The sequence below is a fragment of the Pan troglodytes genome, chromosome 2 (assembly GCF_028858775.2).
Source record: "Pan troglodytes isolate AG18354 chromosome 2, NHGRI_mPanTro3-v2.0_pri, whole genome shotgun sequence".
In the NCBI taxonomy this organism is placed as follows: domain Eukaryota; kingdom Metazoa; phylum Chordata; class Mammalia; order Primates; family Hominidae; genus Pan; species Pan troglodytes.
The window spans coordinates 106,308,894-106,330,204 of record NC_086015.1 but is presented as its reverse complement, the minus strand read 5'-3'; positions in this window follow the sequence as shown (position 1 = coordinate 106,330,204).

Sequence of the window (21,311 nt, the reverse complement as noted above, 5' to 3'; positions counted from 1 at the left end):
CCAACAGTGTAAAAGCATTCCTATTTCTCCACATCCTCTCCAGCACCTGTTGTTTCCTGACTGAAAAAAAAAAAAGACAGTGGTCCTGTAAGATTATCATGGAGCACATATAAAAACCTGATATATGGAACTTGATATTGGCATTTCAGGTCAGGTAGGGGAAATAATTGATATTCAATATTCAGTAATGATGTTGGGACATTTGGTTTTTCAGATAAATATATATATATATATATATATTAGTATATATACCATCTAGGTTTTTATAAGTATACTCTATGATGTTCATGAAATGACAAAATCACTTAAAGATACATTTCTCATAATGTATCCCTGTGGTTAAGGGACGCATGACTGTACTTGCTAGCCATCATTTTTATTAAAGACTCTTTGGAAAGGAAAAAAAAAAGAATAGTCTCTAGCCACATATGACTATTTAGCACTACATATGTGGCCTACGCAACTAAGAAACTGAATTTTAACGTCCTTGAAATTCAAGTAATTTAAATTACAATATAGTCACAGGTAGCTAGTAGTTTCAGCACAGCATGGGAGAGCTAAGGATGCAAACAAAGCTAAGTGCACTAAAATACAGAAAGCATAGAGCCCTTTAAAGGAGAAAAAAGATCTATGTCTGCTTTCATCTTGGGCAGAACAGCAGACATAGGAGGAATTCTCCAGAAATGGTAGTAAGTAAGAACCAAAGTCTTAAAGCACTTTGAATGTGACAGATTTAAACTTTGAATAACAGGAAAGAGTGAGTCTTCACATATCTATCAAAATACTTCTTCCTCTCCATCCTGCTGTCTTCACCGAAGGCAAGGGGTGGACCAGCCAAGTTTAGCAGCTGGGCAAGAGAGCTGGAAGACATCTCTCTCCTGATGTAGGCAATGCCTTCCCCAAGTGCAGTGTAGCAGTTGCTGAAGGCTGGGGCCAGGCAAGCAGGTGAAGAGAAATAGAAATAGTCCAGACTTGACCATCAAAAGCCTGGAAATAAGGCAATAGGTTAAAGATCTCCCAAAGTTGAGAAAGGCAAGGACAAGATTGAAGAGCAAAAATAACTCCCTATAACTATAAAAACAGGCACCTAGGCCCTAAAGTTTATATCTATGCTACAAACTCTGTAGTGTTTTCAGTCTTTTTGTTACAGAAGGTACTTAGTAGTCAGACATGAGCAGGGCAGGAGAGCCCTCCACTACCCATCAGGAATTACAGGTGATCATTAGGTGATGGTCAGGCAGTTGTTAAGCTGTCTCAGAAATAATAATTGGTTGCATATGGTGCCATGGAAAGGCAGTCTCCCAATAGATTTTTAAAAAAGAAAACCTGAAATTGGTGATTAGCTTCCCAAAGATCTCAAGAGTTAGGCCAGTTGGCTCAAGCATGTACACTAGAGGTAAAATAGTGGATTTTAACTAGTATGTGACTGACATGGTTTGGTTCTATGTCCCCATCTAAACATCATGTTGAATTGTAATTGCTAATGTTGAATAGAGTTAACTGGATCGGGGGCAGATTTCCTCTCTGGTGTTCTTATTATAATGAGTCAGTTCTCACGAGATCTTGTTGTTTGAAAGTGTATAGTACTTCCCACTTTGCTCTCTTGCTCTTTTGCTCCACCATGTGAAGAAGGTGCTAGCTTCCCCGTTGCCCTTCCATCATAATTGTAACCTTCCTGAGGACTCCCAACCATGCTTCCAGTACAGACTGTGGAATTGTGAGTCAAATAAACCTCTTTGCTTCATAAATTAGCCAGTCTCAGCTAGTTCTTTACAGCAGTGTGAGAATAGACTAACACAGAAAACTGGTACAGGAAAAGTGGTACAGGGCATTGCTATAAAGATACCTGAAAAGGCAGAAACAACTTTGGAACTGGGTATCAGAGGCTGGAACTGTTTGGAGGGCTCAGAAGAAGACAGGAAGATGCGGGAAAGTATAGAACTTTCTAGAGAACTGCCAAATGGTTGCGACGAAAATGCTGATAGTGATATAGATAATGAAGTCCAGGCTGAGGTGGTTTCAGATGGAGATGAGGAACTTATTGGGAACTGGAGCAAAGGTCACTTTTGCTATGCTTTAGCAAAGCGAAAGAGACTGGTGGTATTGTGCCTCTACTCTAGAGATATGTGGAACTTCTAACTTGAGAGTGATGTTTTAGGTAGGGTATCTGGCAGAAAAAATTTCTAAGTAGCAAAGCATTCAAGATGTAACCAGGCTGCTTCTAAGTCTAAACTCATTTGCATAAACAGAGAAATAACCTGAAACTAGAATGCATATTTAAAAGGGAAGCAGAATGTAAAAGTGTGAAAAATTTGCAGCCTGACCATGTGGTGGAAAATAAAAGCCATTTTCTGAGGAGGAATTCAAGGCTGCAGAAATTTGTATAAGTAAAGTGGAGCTCAATGTTAATAGCCAAGACAATAGGGAAAATGCCTTCAGGGCATATTAGAGATCCTCACGGGATCTCCTCCCATCACAGTCTTAGAGGCCTAGGAGAGAAAAATTGTTTTGTGGGCCAAGACCAGGGCCCTGCGGCTCTGTGCAGCCTCAAGACATGGTACCTTGTATTCCAGATGCTCCAGCAACAGCCATAGCTAAAAGGGGCCAAGGTACAGCTTGGGCCATGGCTTCAGAGGGTGCAAGCCCCAAGTCTTGGCTGCTTCCATGTTGTATTGGGCCTGCAGGTGTGCAAAAGAAAAAAGTTGAGGCTTGGGAGTTTCCGCCTGTATTTTAGAGGATGTATGGAAATGCCTGGATGTCTAGGCAGAAGTCTACTGCAGGAGCAGAGCCCTCATGGAGAGCCTCTACTAGGGAAATGCAGAGGGGAGATGTGCAGCTAAAGCCCCCACGCAGAGTCCCCACTGGGGCACTATCTAGTGGAGCTGTGAGAAGAGGGCCACTGTCTTCCAGACGTCAGAATGGCAGATCCACCAAGCAGCTTGCACCATGTGCCTGGAAAAGCCACAGGCACTCAGTGCCAGCCTGTGAAAGCAGCTGTGGGAGCTGTAGCTTGTAGTGCAAGAGAGATGAAGCTACGTAAGTCCTTGGAAGCCCACCCATTGCATCAATGTGACTTGGATATAAGACATGAAGTCAAAGGAGATTTTTTGAACCTTTAGGAGTTAATGACAGCCCTGCTGAGTTTTGGACTTCCATGGGGCCTATAGCCCCTTTGCTTTGGTCAATTTCTTTCTTTTGGAATGGGAGCCTGTACCTCCACTGTATCTTCGTTGTATCTTGAAAGTAACTAAATTTTGATTTTACAGCTCATAGGCAGAAGGGACTTGCCTTGTCTCAGATGAGACTTTGGACTTGGACATTTTAGTTAATGTTGGAATTAGTTAAGATTTTAGGGGGCTCTTGGGAAGACATGATTGTGTTTTGAAATGTGAGAAGGAAATGAGATTTGAGAGGGGCCAGGGGCAAAATGATATGGTTTGACTCTGTGTTTTCACCCAAATCTTATGTTGAATTGTGATCCCCAGTGTTGAAGGAGGGACCTGGTGGAGGTGATTAGATTATGGGATCAGATTTTCGCCTTGCTATTCTCATAATAGTGAATGAATTCTCATGAGATCTGGTTGTTTGAAAGTGTGTAGAACTTTCCTATTTGCTGTTTCTCTTCTACTCTGCCATGGAAACAAGCTGCTTGCTTCCCCTTTGCCCTTCCCTCATGATTCTATGTTTATTGAGCTCTCCCCAACCATGCGTCGTGAACAGCCTGTGGAACTCCGAGTCCACTAAACCTCTTTTCTACATAAATTACCCAGTCTCAGGAAGTTGTTTATAGCCATGTGAGAATGGATTAATACAATGACCTTATAGAAACACTTCACTAATAAGGGAAAAACATTTCAAGTGAGCATTCGTACAACTCTAGTAAATACACTGCATACACAGCCCCTCCCAATGACTAGCAGGCCACTGCACATGCAGACAGTTAATCCCAAGGAAAAAATCAGGGAGAAGTAGTGCAAGACCCTGGAAGCGTGCCAGTGTATAAAACTCCAGTCAAAAGGTCAAACTGTGCACTTGATCTCTCGAGTCCCCTTCTTGGCCTTCTTTCAAGTATACTTTACTTCCTTTTGTTCCTGCTGTAACTCTTTTTAATCAACTTTCAGTTGCTCTGAAACTTGTCTCAGTCTCTCCCTCTACCTTATTCCCCTTGATTGAATTCTTTCTTCAGAGGAGGTGAGAATTGAGGTTGCTGCCAACCAGTATGTATGCACTGCTGCTAACATACTTTGGTGCCGCATGAGTCAGATATGTTCTACTTTTAAAACTTTTATTCTAAGCCCTACCTAAGAGAATGTTCTAATTCTTTCTTCAAAATACTTGAAATGGTTGTGAACTGATTCTAACTAGAGCTGCAACAAGTCCTAGACCAAGCCCAAATAAAGATTAGATCAACCCAGCCACTGCACTAATAGTCTGAACAGAGAGAAATATTCTAATATTCTATCCTCCTGATTTTATATGTATGTATATATATATGTATGTATATATGTATATATATATGTATGTATATATGTGTATATATATATATATATATAAAACTTACTTCAGTTTCTACATTTTTACTTACAATATTTAGAGTACCAAAAACAAAGAAAGAAAAGTGGGAAAAAAGAAGCAAGGGATTCATTGTCCAGATAAGAAATAGTCAATACAGCCAATAGAAGCAAAAACAGAAAAAGGTACAGATATTAAAATTTTCAAAGTGAGTCCCTTTCCTGAATTCACATTTTGGTTTCAAACAATTTATCTGGTTCTGAGCAACTATTTCATACAGGGTATATCATAGGACTAGACTATGAGCCACCCATGGTCTGTATCTTGATGAAACCCAGTAGGTTTGAGGTTTCAATCCTATTTACTTTTTATATCTTGTATATATTTTTTTCTTTTTCAGGACCCCATGTATCTTCAGGACTGGCAAAATATAGATTTATATTCCTAAGTTCTAGGGCATTTGAATGGCACATGCGTTCTGTGTTGCCATGATTGCCCCATTTGAAAGTGCAGTAATATACTCAGGCTCAGTGAGCCAGCTCCCACCTTATATGAAAATCCACATTAGACAAATGCATGGTTTATGTAATTTCTAATTCAGGCAAAGTCCCAATTTTGAGACGGCTAGTAGGAATTTAAGTTATGTAAAGGTAGTTAAAATGCATTAATAACATCAACATTTTATATATCCCTAAATGGTCAAGAGCCTTGCCACTTTTTCTTTTAGCTAAATCTTCCATCAAATTTGCTAAGAGAAAATGCAAGTAATTACATTTCAGAAATTTATATCTATTTTCTAAACTTCTATTGGATACACTATTGAGCTAATTTGTATCAAAAAAGGAGTTTGTATTGCTGTATTTTTTACCACATATAAATTCAGTATACCATAAAACCAAACTATTTATGCCAAACTGCTATATCAAATTAAATATCAATAGTTACACATATTTCTCCAATGGGGCCTGGCTCAAGCAAGAGCACATACACATTTCAGTAAATATGAAATGTCTTTTGAAGAGCTGACAAACAACATTTTTGTGTATCTAGTCACTTATATTTCAAAATCAGTGCACTGGCAATAGAGGTAAAACGTGATGGCACTTGCCAGTCTCAGATCTACTTCACAGTAAATTCTTTACACGAATTCCTCTGCTTTTGTTAGTATCATCCAACTGCCAATTTTGCTCATCCTCCTGTCTTCTAACTAGCTATCAGGAAAAAAGAACACTCCAGCTGCTTCAGCACATTTTTGTGTTTTGTGAGTTCTGAGAATGTATATGCCTGTGTTTAATGTTATAGCTGTGATATTCTGTCCTCCCCCTCATAACCATACATTTCTAAACAATCTGGGAACCAGCAGCTCTGAAAATAAAATTAAATTAACAAGAATTAAATAGAACTGGTTGTGATCTATAGCACTTACTGGTGTTCACACCCATGGAGATTAATAATATCTACATGCCCAAACAAAAAATAAAATCCCCACATCTAACTTATTTATTTTCATTTAGTAGTTAATTCCGTCACATTACCGTGATCAACTTAAGAGGAGAAATGTAATGTATAGAAACATTGTATAATAATTTTTAATTCCTATGAAAACTTTTAAATCTACTTGTAATTTTTTTGACCTAATCCATTTCTATATTCATATACATAAGGCACCTTCTGTTCTGCCCACAACTCCCAAAGCAATTGTTACTTAAAATTTAAGCCCCAGATTCAACCCTTCCCTACCAATTAACTGTTTACTGAATTGATTTATAAAATATACCAATTTGTTCTGCCATTCCTAATCTAAACCTTATAAACCTCCTACACCTTAATTGCTGGTGCATGTGATCCAGTTAACTTTAATTTGTAGTTAATGAAATTCACAAAGCAACACCTCAAATCTTAGTAAAATGAATTAAGGGAAGGCATGAGTTTTGTTTTTCATCTTTTTCCTTTCTGAAGATTAGAAGAAAATGCAAGCTTGAGTATTATAGGTGAGAACAAACAGAAAATATAACATAAAAACCCTTGATTTTTCAGAATTCTAAACACTGAGCTTTTAAGAACTATAGACGTGACTCACACCTATAATCCAAGCACTTTGGGAAGCAAAGGAGGGAGGATTGTTGAGCCCAAGAATTTGAGACTAGCTTGGGCAAGATAGTGAGAGCAAGTCTCTACAAAAAAAAAATACTTAAAAAAAAATTAGGCAGGTGTGGCCGGGTGTGGTGGCTCACACCTGTAACCCCAGCACTTCGGGAGGCCAAGGCAGGTAGATCAGGAGTTTAGGAGATCGAGACTATCCTGGCCAACATGGTGAAACCCGTCTCTACTAAAAATACAAAAATTAGCCGGGTGTGGTGGTGCACGCCTGTAGTCCCAGCTACTCCGGAAGCTGAGGCAGGAGAATCACTCAAATCTGGAAGGTGGAGGTTGCAGTGAGCCAAGAACCCACCACTGCACTCCAGCCTAGGTGACAGAGCAAGACTCCGTCTCAAAAATATAAATAAATAAAATAAAATTCGCCAGGTGTGGTGGTGCACGCCTGTGGTCATAGCTACTTGGGAGGATGAAGTGGAAGGATAGCTTGAACCAGGGAGGTTAAGGCTGGGAGGTTGAGGCTGAGCAGTCAAGACTGCAGTGAGCTGTAATCATGCTACTACACTCCAGCCTGGGTGACAGAGCAAGACCCTATCTCAAAAACAAAACAAAACAAAATTAAAAAAAAAAAAAAACTAGAGAAGCTGATACAGAATTATATACTCAGAGGGTTTTACATTATGCTTTATCATTACTGTATATTTTGTCTCTCAAATAGATAATAAATTCCTTAAGGATAGAGAATATATGCAGTGTCAGGTACAACACAATCCCACAATAAATACTGTTGAGAGAATGTATATATGAACATTGTTGACAATAAGTTTTAAACATACAGAAAGTTTTAATAATGTGTTAGTGACATGCAATAAAAGGAATATGAAAAGAATGTCTTCAAGAGTGTCTAAATAACTTTTTCATAAGTAACTTCAGATATTGGCAGGAAAATAGCTGATTTCATTGCATAATTAAAATAATAGCTAACCAGCTGGAATCTCGTTGCTATTCAGATCCCTTCTCTCATAATGACCTTTTCATAAGCCAATGCAAGCAACTAAGAATCCTGACAACAAAACACTCTGACCCAATTATATACCATTTGCAGCTGTTTCAATTTGGGATTATGCTAGACCCAGCAAGTGAAACTTAAAGAAAATATAACCTATTTGAGAAATTGAGAAATTGGGATATTTAACAATGTCCTGTTCTCTGTAAATGTATATCCTCTGAACTATTTTATGAATATGATATAAAAGTCCAGATTTATTTGAATTCAGAACTCTAGGACTTTTGAAGACAGTGCTGTCTTTTGCACTAAGTTTCACAATGTTCATTAGGTCTTCCAACCAGAAACGGTTGACAATCTTTTCATCTCAAATTTCTCAGCGATTCATGCTTACGTGACCTGAATAGAGCCAGTAATTTGCATGCCAACTTGCCAAAATGCAGCTGTCACCATTTCCATGACTGTATGTAATTATCTTTTGATGTGGGTTCTTCCAGTGAGAGATAAGTAACTACGTGGTAGAAAATGGCCACTTCCCCCATGCTCCTGTGCCCACATAATAAATCAGCTTCACCTGCTTCCCTACTCCTTGTTCTCTTAATCCATTTTCAGTGTAACATTCTCTTGCAATAAAAGTGTCTAATTTCCTCTTAAACTTATTTATACCATTTGCTGCAATCGCCATATGTTGTTCCTTCTTATTTTTATATTTATTATCCATTGAGCAAAACCTAACTAAAATCATTCAGAATTAACTAAAATATGCACAGGAATAAGAAGTTGCATGTCGTATTTCATTCCACCAAATATTTCCAAATCACATTGAATACACAATTCTTCCCCTTTTCCTGCCCTGTTAAATAAGAATAACTTTCATAAATAAGAAAAATTAGAAATTCCAGGTGGTTTACAAGTCTCCAAGTCCTATTTATGTATTGGTCAACTTGGAAAAAAAGACCAACTCTTTAAATATTCCCTGTTTCTTGTATTTCTATAATGCAGTTTTTTTCTTGAACCTTGGAAAAATTAAATAATTAGAATAGATCTTCATATGTTATTTAAGAAAATATCCATCAATTCTACATTTTTTTTGGAAGAACAAAACCTTTGCTTTGTCAGATAGGCAACTATTAATATTTACACTGATCTCAAAACAAACACAATTGTGGACTTTCCACCAGCATCTAATGGAAGAACTATTAAGTTAGGTAATGCAAAAGATTACTTTTAGAAAGCATTGAAACCATAACCAAGGATTTTATTTTTTGATAATTATTTAATTAAACATAAAATAGGCCATTTTTCCCTCAATTTTTAAGGATTTGGATGTCAGTTAGCTGCAAGGCAATATATTACAATGACGGAAACAAGTTGTTAGAATTTTTCCCTGTACATCCCTCCCCCTGCCTTATATACAGAGGGTTAAAATCCTTCCATTCTCAAATTAGAAAACAGAGAATTTTGCAGTCATAACATTACCAGGGACATCTGGTAAGATGTGTTAATAATGAGTGGGAGTTCTGACTTGGGGGATTGTCAGCACTGTTTTTTCATAGATCTTGAAACGATCAAGAAGTTTTGCAAATCAAACAGAACTAACGGCCATCACAGTAACAGAAATCAAGCATTGAGCCAATTTGCTGTACTTGGGAAGAAATAATTCAACAAGATTTTAAAATATTAAACATGAAGGCCAGGGATTCATGCTAATGCAAAAATGGGTATATTTACTTAAGTGTGCATGAAAAATATGTCCATATTTAATACAATCTCATAAACATCATCTACACAAATTATCCATCCACTTAGTCTCAGTTTTATCTAAACAATGACTATGAAAGCACAATTCTCTTTCTGCTAAAATCCACACCTAAATTTTTGCCTAAATTTTAACTTCAACTTCCAGGAAGATATTCAGCTTCCAACAGTGGTGGTGGTATATTAGGGAATCAAACTGAGCTTTCTGCATCAATATATAATTTAGCATTCTAATATTAAATAAGAGTTTGAAATTCAATTTTTTTATCTGACTGACTTAAAATTTGCCTTTGTTATTTTGCTATTTAAATTATGATGCCGTAATAATCCAGAGGACAATGATACAGCATATTTGTCTTGTAGTTGCAGAAATTCAACAAAGTGGTTTTTGGTACATACATGTACACCCATATAAATTATCTGGTTTATACACAAAGTTTATAGTCTTTCAACTATTTTAGCAATTCAGGGATAGAATACTATTTTAGGACTATACTTTTTTGGTCTTGACATGGTCAAATAATAAGTGGATATTATTTAAGATAGCAGAAGAGGCTGTGTATTGTAGAGTCCTTTTCAGTTTATCACATAAACACCAAATGTCCTTAATTAACTGGGGTTAATTACAAGACAAAAAGACCTAGATAAACAAAACCAAAATCATCTTAATATTCTAATCTAATATTTTCTTTGTCAAGCATTTTAAGCACATGACAAAATAAACATGTATTTTTAATGTAACTTAAGAAAACTAAGAGAGACAAATTTTAGTATGAAGACAGCTCTGGGAAGGATGCTAGAGCACAATTGTGTAAGCTAGAATAGTTGGTGGAAACTAGAAAATAATAAATTACTTATTGTCAGTACTATTCCACTAGTCAATGTGTATATTCTCAGGAGTAGCTATGACACATTGAAGGATAAATTAATTCTTTGGGTCTTCTATGTTTCTTTTAATAACACAACAATCGTTTATAAAAAGAGATCTCAGGGGACCTGAGAGTTTGTTACTTTCAAGGACCTGACTTATTTCTAAAGATTAATTTATGCACAAGGGAAATTTCGATAATTATTAAATTAGCCATTTTTATCTGTGTCCAATAAATCTATTATTTATGAAAGAGAGATGGGCAGTAGAAACTGTTTAAAGTGTTCTCAATTATTTCATTATTATTGTGAAATTCCTCTATTAAAGACACTAATGGATATTCAAAAACAATAGTGAAATGGGGTTTTGTTTTGTTTTTGTCTCTGCTTTAAATGGACACAGGAAGGGGAACATCACACACTGGGGCCTGTTGTGGGGTGGGGAGAAGGGGGAGGGATAGCATTTGGAGATATACCTAATGTTAAATGACGAGTTACTGGGTTCAGCACACCAACATGGCACATGTATACATATGCAACTAACCTGCACGTTGTGCACATGTACCCTAAAACTTAAAGTATAATAAAAAAAATCCTTATAATGCAGAAGACACTTTTCCTCTTTTCCTTGTAATAATAAAAGAATATTTACAAAAGTCTCTGGTGATGCCAACACTTGGAATTTAAAATTATCTGCTGAACTGCAGCCTCTCCAAAATAAACTGGGTTTTAAATTCTCAATTTAAGAAACCAATTAATTAGAAGTTATAATCAAAGTCAAAATAGATATTTGTAATCACATGTATGATTCATGTAAAATTATCAGGTATTATATTAATGCATCTAGTTATAAAACTATTTTAGATTAGCATGATTATACCATATTTGTTGCTAGAAATCAATATATTGCCAAGAATCATAATTGTACATGATACTGAGTAGTAAATATGATTTTTTACTTGTATAACTTACTACATCATTGATATAGCTCTGATACAATTTGTCTTTTTTTCCTACTGTTCTTCCATTGATGTTAAATGAGGTCATTGGTTGTGTGCAGTGGCTCATACCTGTAATTCTAGCACTTTGGGACACCGAGGTAGGAGGATTGCAGAAGGCCAAAAGTTCAAGGCCAGACTGGGCAACATAGTGAAACCTCATTTCTACAATTTTTTTTTTATAAATTAGCTGTGCGTGGTGGCATGTGCCTGCAGTGCCTAACTACTCAGGAGGCTAAGGCAGGAGGATCGCTTGAGCCCAGGAGGTTGAGGCTGTAGTGAGCCAAGATTAGGCCACTGCACTCTAGCCTGGGTGGCAGGGTGAGACCATTTCTCAAAATCAAAATCAGATTACCAATGCTCTTGAAAAGCCACAGAGCAACCTCAGTAACACACAGTTTAATGAGCAGTTTCTTTACATGTTACATATATTACTGGACCTGGCATCCTCATTGAAAAGTGATCAAGCCTAATCTATTGCCTCTACATGACCACATTTAACACATTCTAGATAAGTGAAACTGTGCTTTTTATTTTTAAGTAGTGAAGAAGGGAATACTTTTAAAATAATTTTAACTTTTATTTTAGATATAGGGAGTGCACGTGCAGGTTACTTACATGGGTATATTGTGTGATGCTGAGGTTTGGGGTACAATTGAACCCAAGAGCTAGCAAGTGAGCATAGCTCTTAACAGATAGTTTTTCAGCCCTTGATCCCCTGTCTAGTAGTCCCCAGTGTCTAATGTTACCATCTTTATATTCATGAGGACCCAGTGATTAGCTCACACTTATAAATGAGAACATTTGATATTTGGTTTTCTGTTCCCGCCTTAATTCACTGAGGATTATGGTCTCTCATTGCATCCATGTTGCTGCAAAAGACAGGATTTCACTCTTTTTTACAGCTGCATAGTCCTCCGCGATGTATATGTTCCATATTTTCTTTATCCAGTCCACCATTAATGGGTATCTGGATTGGATTCTTGCCTTTGCTATCGTGAATAGTGTTGGGATAAACACCTGAGTGCATGTATCTTTTTGGTAGAATGATTTATTTTCCTGTGAGTATATACCCAGTGATGAAATTGCTGGGTCAAATGCTAGTTCTGTGCTACGTTCTTTGAGAAAGCTCCAAACTGCTTTCCACAGGGCCTTAACTGATTTATATTCTCACCATCAGTGTGTAAGCATTCCCTTTTCTCCACAGCCTCACCAGCCTGTATTGGTTTTGACTTTAATAGCCATTCTGACTGGTGTGAGGTAGTATCTCATTATGGTTTTGAATTGCATTTTTCTGATTATTACTGATGGTAAACCTTTTTTCATGTTTGTTGGCTGCTTGCATGTCTTCCTTTGAGAAGTGTTTGTTCATGAGCTTTGCCCACTTTTTGGGAGTTTGGTAAAATACTATTTATTTATTTAAAAAAAATATTTGTGGGTAAATAGTAGTTGTATATATTTACAGGTCCCTGAGATGTTTTGATATAGGTATGCAAAGTGAAATAAATTCATCATGGAAAATAAGATATCTATCCCCTCAAGCATTTATCCTTTGTGTTACAAAAAATGCAATTACACTCTTTAAGTTATTGTGAAATGTACAATTAAGTTATTATTGATTATAGTCACTCCATTGTGCTATCAAATAGTAGGTCTTATTCATTCTTTATACTTTCTGTACTCATTAACCATCCCTACCTCCCCACCCACCCCCTGCTACATTTCCCAGGCTTTGGTAACCCTTCTTCTATTTTCTACATCCATGAATTCAATTGTTTTGATTTTTAGATCCCACAAATAAGTGAGAGTAAGTGATATTTGTCTTTCTATGCCTGGCTTATGTCACTCAGCATAATCTCCAGTTATATCCATGTCATTGAAAATGACTGGATCTCATTCATTTTATGACTGAATAGTACTCCATTGTGTATATGTACCACATTTTCTTTATCCATTCATCTGTTGATGGACAATTAAGTTGCTTCCAAATCTTAGTTATTGTAAAAGATGCTGCAACAAACATATAAGTGCAGATATCTCCTCAATATACTTATTCTTTTGGGTATATATCTAGCAGTGGGATTGCTGAATCATATGGTAATTCAATTTTTAGTTTTTGGAGAGACAGGGAAAATGTTCTCCATAGTGGTTGTAATAATCTACATTTCAACCAACAGTGTACAAGGGTTCATTTTACCCACATCCTCAGCAGCATTTGTTATTGCCTGTCTTTTGGATATAAGCCATTTTAACTGGGGTGAGATGATATTGTTTTGATTTTCATTTCTCGGAGGCTCAGTTATGTGGAGCAGCTTTTTATACGTCTGTTTGCCATTTCTATGTCTTCTTTTGAGAAATGTCTATTCAGATCATTTGCCCATTTTGATTGGATTATTAGATTTTTTCCTATAGAGTTGTTTGAGCTCCTTATATATTCTGGTGATTAATCCCTTGTCAGAGGGATAGTTTGAAAATACTTTCTACTATTCTGTAGGTTGTCTCTTCACTTCATTGACTGCATCCTTTGCTCTGCAGAAGCTTTTTAATCCGATATGAGCCCATTTGTCCACGTTTGCTTTAGTTGTCTGTGCTTGTGGGGTATTGCTGAAGAAATTTTTGCCCATTAGGGCAAACATTAGGGAGATTTCCCTAATGTTTTCTTGTAGTAGTTTCCTAGCTTGCAGTCTTAGATGTAAGTCTTTAATACATTTTGATTCTATTTTTGTATATGGTGAGAGATAGGGGTCTGGTTTTATTCTTCTACATACGAATATCCAGTTGACCCAGCACCATTTATTGAAGAGACTGTTTTTCCACAGTGTACATTCTTGGCACCTTTGTCAAAAATAAGTTCACTGTATGTGTGTGGATTTGTTTCTAGGTTTTCTATTCTGTTTCACTGGTCCATATGTCTATTTTCATGCCAAGATTATACTCTATTGGTTACTACAGCTCTGTAGTATAATTTGAAATCAGGTAATGTGATTCCTCCAGTTTTATTCTTTTGGCTTAGGACAGCTTTTGCTATTCTGGGTCTTTTGTGGTTCCATATAAATTTTAGAATTTTTTTTCTATTTCTGTGGAGAATGTCATTGGTACTTTGATAGGAATTGCATTGAACCTGTAGATTGCTTTGAATAGTATGGACATTTTAACAATATTGATTCTTCCAATTCATTAGTAGGAAATATTTTTTTCATTTTGTTTGTGTCCTTTTCAACTTCTTTCATCAGTGTTTATAGTTTTCATTATAGAAGTCTTTCATTTTGGTTAATTTCTAGATATTTAATTTTATGTGTGGCTATTGTAAATGGATGACTTTTTTATTTCCTTTTCACATTGTTCACTGTTGGCATATCTTTGCCCACTTTTTAGGGGGGCTATTTGTTTTTTGATTGTTGAATTGTTGAAGTACCTTATAGATTCTAGATATTAGGCCTGTGGGATGCACAGTTTGTGAATATTTTCTCCAATTCTGTAGGTTGTCTGTTTAGTCTGTTAAGAGATAGATAGATACATAGATAGATAGATTAGATAGATAGATAATAGATAGATAGATGACAGATAGATAGATGGATAGACAGATTAGAGAGGTAGCTGTGAAGAAGCTCTTTAGTTAAATTAGGTCACACTTGTTAATTTTTGTTTTTGTTTTCATTGCTTTTGAGGACTTAGTCATAAATTATCTGCCAAGGCTGATGTTTAGAATGGTGTTTCCTAGTTTTTTTTCTAGGATTTCTATAGTTTGAGGTCTTACATTTAAGTATTTAATCCATCTTGAGATTGTTTTGTATATGGTGATAGGTAGGGTTCGAGTTTTATTTTTCTGTATATGGCTAGGCAGTTATCCTACCATCATTAATTGAATAGGAAGTCCTTTTCCCATTGCTTACTTTTGACAACTTTGTCAAAGATAAGATGGCTGTAGCTGTGTGGCTTTTTTTTTTCTGGGTTCTTCATTCTGTTCCATCAGTCTATGTGTCTGTTGCTGTATCAATAACATGCTGTTTTGGTTGCCAAAGCCCTATAATGTGATTTGAAGTCAGGTAGTGTGATGTCTGAAGCTTTGTCCATTATGCTTAGAATTTTTTTGGTTATTTGTGCTTGTTTTGGTTCCATATGAACTTTAGAATATTTATTCCATTCTTTGAAAAATAATGTTGGTAGTTTGACAGGAATAACATGGAATATGTAGATTGCTTTAGGCATATGGCCATTTTAACAATATTAATTCTTCCAATTCATGAGCATGAAATGTTTTTGCATTTGTTTGTGTCATCTATGATTTATTTCAAAAGTGTTTTGTAGTTTTCCTTAATGAGATATTTTACCTCCTTGGCTAGATGTATTGCTAGGTGCTTGTGTGTGTGTGTGTGTCTTGTAAATGGGACTGTATTCTTTATTGGTCTCTCAGTTTGAATGTTATTGGTGTATAGAACTGCTACCAATTTTTGTACATTTATTCTGTATCCTGAAATTCACTGAAGTCATTTTCCAGTTCCAGGAGGCTTTTGGCAGTCTTTAGGGTTTTCTAGGTATAGAATTATAGCAATGTGTTTTGTTGATAATCCTTCCATACATTTAATTCAATTGTAGGAATGATTCCTTCCAATAAATATTTACAGTAAGCCCAAACCATTGATGTTGTGGTTAACTTCAGAACCACTTATATACCATTAACCTCAAAGGTAAATATTTATACAACTTTTACCACCAATCCTTTTGCTTAGAATTCACTTGTATAATTTTAGTTAAAATGAGTTACATTGAGTTAAATTAGAAGAATATATCTTTTTCCTTTTGTTTCTTCCATTACTCATTCCCCATCTTCCTTCTATTCTTCCTTTTTCTTCCTAAAATGCCTACTTTGTGCATGAGAATGCAAAACACAATAGAAATTCAACAAAAGTGAGGAGATAGGTAAATATAAGTGAATAAATACTAACTATACAAAACAATAATTTTAATGTCTTCAAATGTTTAAAATACATGCTTAATAAAATAAAAATCAAGAGGGGTAAGTGGAGGTAAAGTTTGACTGTTCTAGTCATATCATGGAATGGTAGTGTCAATACTTTTTTTTTAAGGTCAAAAAGCAGCAGGTCCTACATCTATCCTTCTGATGTTGAAAAAGTAGAAAACTGTAGAAAATAAATTGAAATAATGACTTAATAATTTTCAGACCAAAGATAACAGGCAATGCAGGGCTCTGAGCCTGAGTGATGGCAAACAGGAGACCAGCTTTATAATCACACCAGCTTTCAACATTCAGGAATTTTCTGGACCAAAATACAGAAAAGGAAAAACCAAGAAGATAATGGTGGGCTCATCAAGGTAAACAGATAGTAACCAGTGTTCAGGTTGCATGAAGCAGCTAGAATTTTGGGGCATAATATTGGAGAGAAGGAAGCTACCCAGAGATATTTTATAAACTATGAAGAGTTTGAGATTCTACCCTAGTTTTAAACTCACATATTCGCCTACCGTGATTTCATGGATGTTAGAAAATATAAGACAGCTGGTCAGACTCAAATATATGCTGTTTACAAGAACCAAATATTAAATGTAATATAGTTGTATACATATAAAGATATTTTAAAGTATAGGTAAATATGACATCTAAGAACTATATAAAGGTGAGATTATTTGTATGACTGAGTAAAATCTATCAATTTGCCACCTCTTTTCTATATGATACTTTTGTTATTTGTCTATTTTTCCTATTTTTCTGCCTCATCTTAATTTAATGAGGCACTTTTTATGATTTTATTTTATCTTTACTATTAACTTATTTCATAGACCTCTTTTTACAATGTTTTAATTGTTGCTTTAGGGTTTAAAATATACATATCTTAAACAAAAGAGGAAAAAATTCTTATAAAACCATTAGATCTCATGGGAACTCACTTACTATCATGAGAAGAGCAGCATGGAGGTAACACACCCCCACCATTATTCAATTACCTCCCAATAGGTCCTTCGCATGACATGTGGGGATTATGGGAACTACAATTCAAGATGAGATTTGGGTGGGGAAACAGGCAAACCATATCATTCTGCCCCGGCCCCTCCCAAATCTCATGTCCTCACATTTCAAAACAGAATCATGCCTCCCCAACAGTCCTTTGAAGTCTACCTCATTGCAGTATTAACCCAAAAGTCCCAGTCCAAAGTCTCATCTGAAAGTCCCTTCCACCTATTAGCCTGTAAAATCAAAATCAAGCTAAGACCTACAGTAGGCAAGCCTAGTATATCTCAACTAAGATATTGTATGACTGATATAGTTTGGCTGTGTCCCCAGCCAAATCTCAACTTGAATTGTAGTTCCCATAATCCCCACGTGTCATGGGAGGGGCCTAGTGGGAGGAAATTGAATCATGGGGGTGGTTATCTTTATTAGCAGCATGAGAACAGACTAATACAATAAATTGGTACCAGGAGTGGGGTTGTGCCCTGCAAAGCCACAAGGGCAGAGCTACTCAAGGCCATGGGAGCCCAACTCTTGCATCAGTGTGACCTAGATATGAGACACTTTTAAATACCTATATTTAGCATACTCCAGATAACCTTAGGTTTGGTGATTTGCTAGGAGAACTCACAATCTCAGCATATAGACCTACTTTGGCTATAATTTATTATAGTGAAATTATACAAATTAAAATTAGCAAAAGGAAAAGGTGTAATGGGTTGAAGACCAAAGAAACTAGGCATAAGCATCCAGGAATTATCTCCCAGGTAAATCAGACAGAATATACTTAATTCCATAGCATTAAATTGTTTAAAATGTTGTTTACCAGGAAAGCTCATTAGGCATTCAGGGCCCAAGGTTTTTATTGAGAGGTCGATCACATAGGGGTATTCTGTCTAGAATGTCCACAAATTCTAGGATCTCAAAAGCAAAGTAAGTATTTAGCATAATCCACATTGCTTTTATTTAAAAAGTAGGCACAGTGAGCCACCATTATCAATTGGGATATAGTAGGGACTTCCAAAATCCAAGTTCTCAAACACGAGCCAAGGCTAACCTTATAAGCAGCTTTTTAAAAGAATAGTCCTCTAAGGCCTGCTATATTAACCTTTTTCTGCAACGTAACAAATGAGTTAAACAGGAACCTAGAAAAGAAAGCTAAAAATAAATTTAACTGAATGAAAATGAAAACATGCTATGCCTAAATTTGTACCATGCAGTTAAAGCAATACTTTATAGACAAAAAATGTACATATTGGCTTACAATAGAAGAGAAAATTAAAAAGTTAGCAATCTGTACTTCATCTTAAGCAACTAGAGAAACAAGTATGAAATAAACTTCAAGAAAGTAGGAGGAAGTAAATATTAAAATTCAGAGTAAAAATAAAAAAATTGAAAGAATAGCCATTCAAATCAATGAAATCAAAAGCATGTATTTGAAAATATAATTTAATTACTAGATCTCCAGGCTGGCTCACCAAGCATGAAAGAGAGATAAAAGAAATTGCAGTATCTGGAATGAAAGAGGAAACATCACTTATTCCACTGACATTAATAATAAGAGAATACAGAAAAAAAAAACTCTTCATGTCCACAAATTTGAAAATTTAGATGAAATGGACTAGTTCCCCGAAAGACACAAATTATAAAAACTCACTGAAGTATAAATAAATAAAACATAATTTTATGGCTACTAAAGAAATTGATTTCATATTTTTGAAAGCATTCAAAAAAATCCAGCCACAGATAGTTTTGAGGTCTAATTCTACCAAATGTTTAATAAATAATACCAAATCTATACAATCTCTTCCAGAATTAAAAAGAGAATAGAACACTTCCCAACTCATTTTCTAAGGTCCAGTACGATTCTAATACCAAACAAAACAAAGACACTGAAAAAAATAAAATTACGAACTAGTCCTTCATGAATAGCAACACAAAAATTCTAAGGAAAAAAATAGCATATTGAACCTGCAATAGAGTAAAAAGGATAACACATCCTTATCAAGTGTTGCTTATTTCAGGAATGAGAAACTCATTAAATATTTGAATATAAGTGTAATTTATTACACTAACAGACTAGAGAGGAAAATACACACATGATCCTCTCTACAGGTAAAGGAAATGTATTTGACAAAATTTAGCAGTCATTCAAAATAAGAACAGTCAGCAAAAGAGAGCTTCTTTAACTTCAAGACGGGCATCTAAAAAAAATCAGACGGATAAAACAACTACCATACTAACACACTTAATGGTGTTAGGCAAAACTGTTTTCTTCTAATATTGGAAATAAGAAAAAGAAAGAAAGATGTCATCTCCCATCACTCTTATGCAACGTCATGTAGAAATACTGTCTAGGGCAATAAAGCATGGAAAAAAGTAAACAGATTAGACAGGAAAAAATAAAATTATACAGGTATAGCTATTGTATATATAGAAAACTCTAAAGAAGCTACTAACTAGTTAGTTTTCTTATTTTTTTCCACGCAGGATACTGATTAGCAGTTCTGTAGCTCCTGTGTGTGTTCACTGGGTTAAACAAATAAGTAAATGTAGAGAATGAGATTCAGGTTTCTCACTACAGAAGAAAGAAATAACACATCAAGAATGTAAAAGGCGAGAATAACTCTGTGGTGTTGAATTAGAATTAAAGTTAGTATGAATTCAAGATTTTTAAACTATATAAACAGATAAATAGATATAGACTAAACTTTGTGTGTATGTGTATTACATACATATATGTTTATGTGTATACAAATACTCTCTCTCTCTTTCTCTCTCTCTCTATCTGTCTGCTGATAAGGCCTAAAATCTATGACAGTCCAGTAGCAGTAATTACATCTAGTAACTTGATTCTGGCTTATATATACAATTCTTAAACAGAAGGAACTAGAGATCCCTAAAGTGGTTGTTGATTTCATAGCTGAGGGAGGAATATACAAGATGGGCATAGAATTTCTGTGATACTAGGAACAAAGTAAGAAAGAGCTCAGAAAATAAGAGCATGTTCAAATTGCACAAGAGGCAATCTGAAAGTACCTTCAAGATGAGAGCTGAAATAATTTGACCACCATAATTACAGGGTTTATGTTAACTTATTTCAAGGTTTACTGTAAACGTAAAGTTACCCAAAGAGTGTGTAGTATGGTGTGAGATTAAATGTATGGATCAAATAAACATTACAAAGAATGCAGAATTAGATATACATATATATGGTCAATTGATTTTTGATCAAGTTTCTAAGAAATTTCAAGCAGTAACAGCTGGATATCCAAAAATGGGGGAAAAGTGAATATTAATGCTTTAATCTCACTGTTGTAAAATACAAAATCACCTGCAAATGGGTCACATATTGAAAGATAAAATCTAAAATGATAAGAGTTCTAGAAGACGATATAGTAGAAAATTCTTATGGTCATCGGTTAGGCAAAGATATCTTCATATGGTACATGCACACACACATGCACACACATTCTGCAAAGTAAAAACAGATGAGTGACTTGCACTTTATCAACATTAGAATGTTCTGCTCTACAAAGAACATCATTAAAAGAATAAAAGTGACAATAGAAGCAACAAAATAGCAGATAACATTTATATACATATATTTGTAATATTGTGTGTGTATGTGTTTGTGTGTATGTAAGTATATAATTGACCCTTGAGCCATGCAGTTTTGAAGTGTGTGGGTTCAGTTATACATGGATTTTCTTCCACTTTTGCAACCACTGAGACAATAAGAACAACTTCTCCTCTTCCTCCTCAGCCCACTAAACATGAAGAAGACAAGGATGAATACGTTTATGATGATCCACTTCCATTTAATAAATAGTAAATATATTTTCCCTTTCTTATGATTTTCTTAACTTTTTCTATCTCGAGCATACTTTATTGTAATAATACAGGATGTATTACATATCACACATAAAATATGTATTAATGGAATGTTTATGTTATATGAAAGGCTGCCAGTCAACAGGAGGTTATTAGTAAAGTTTTGGGTGAGTCAAAAGTGATACTCAGATTTTCAGCTGCACAGGGGTTGGCATCCCTAGCACTCACATTGTACAAGTGCCAATTGTACATGTATATAAATACACACAAT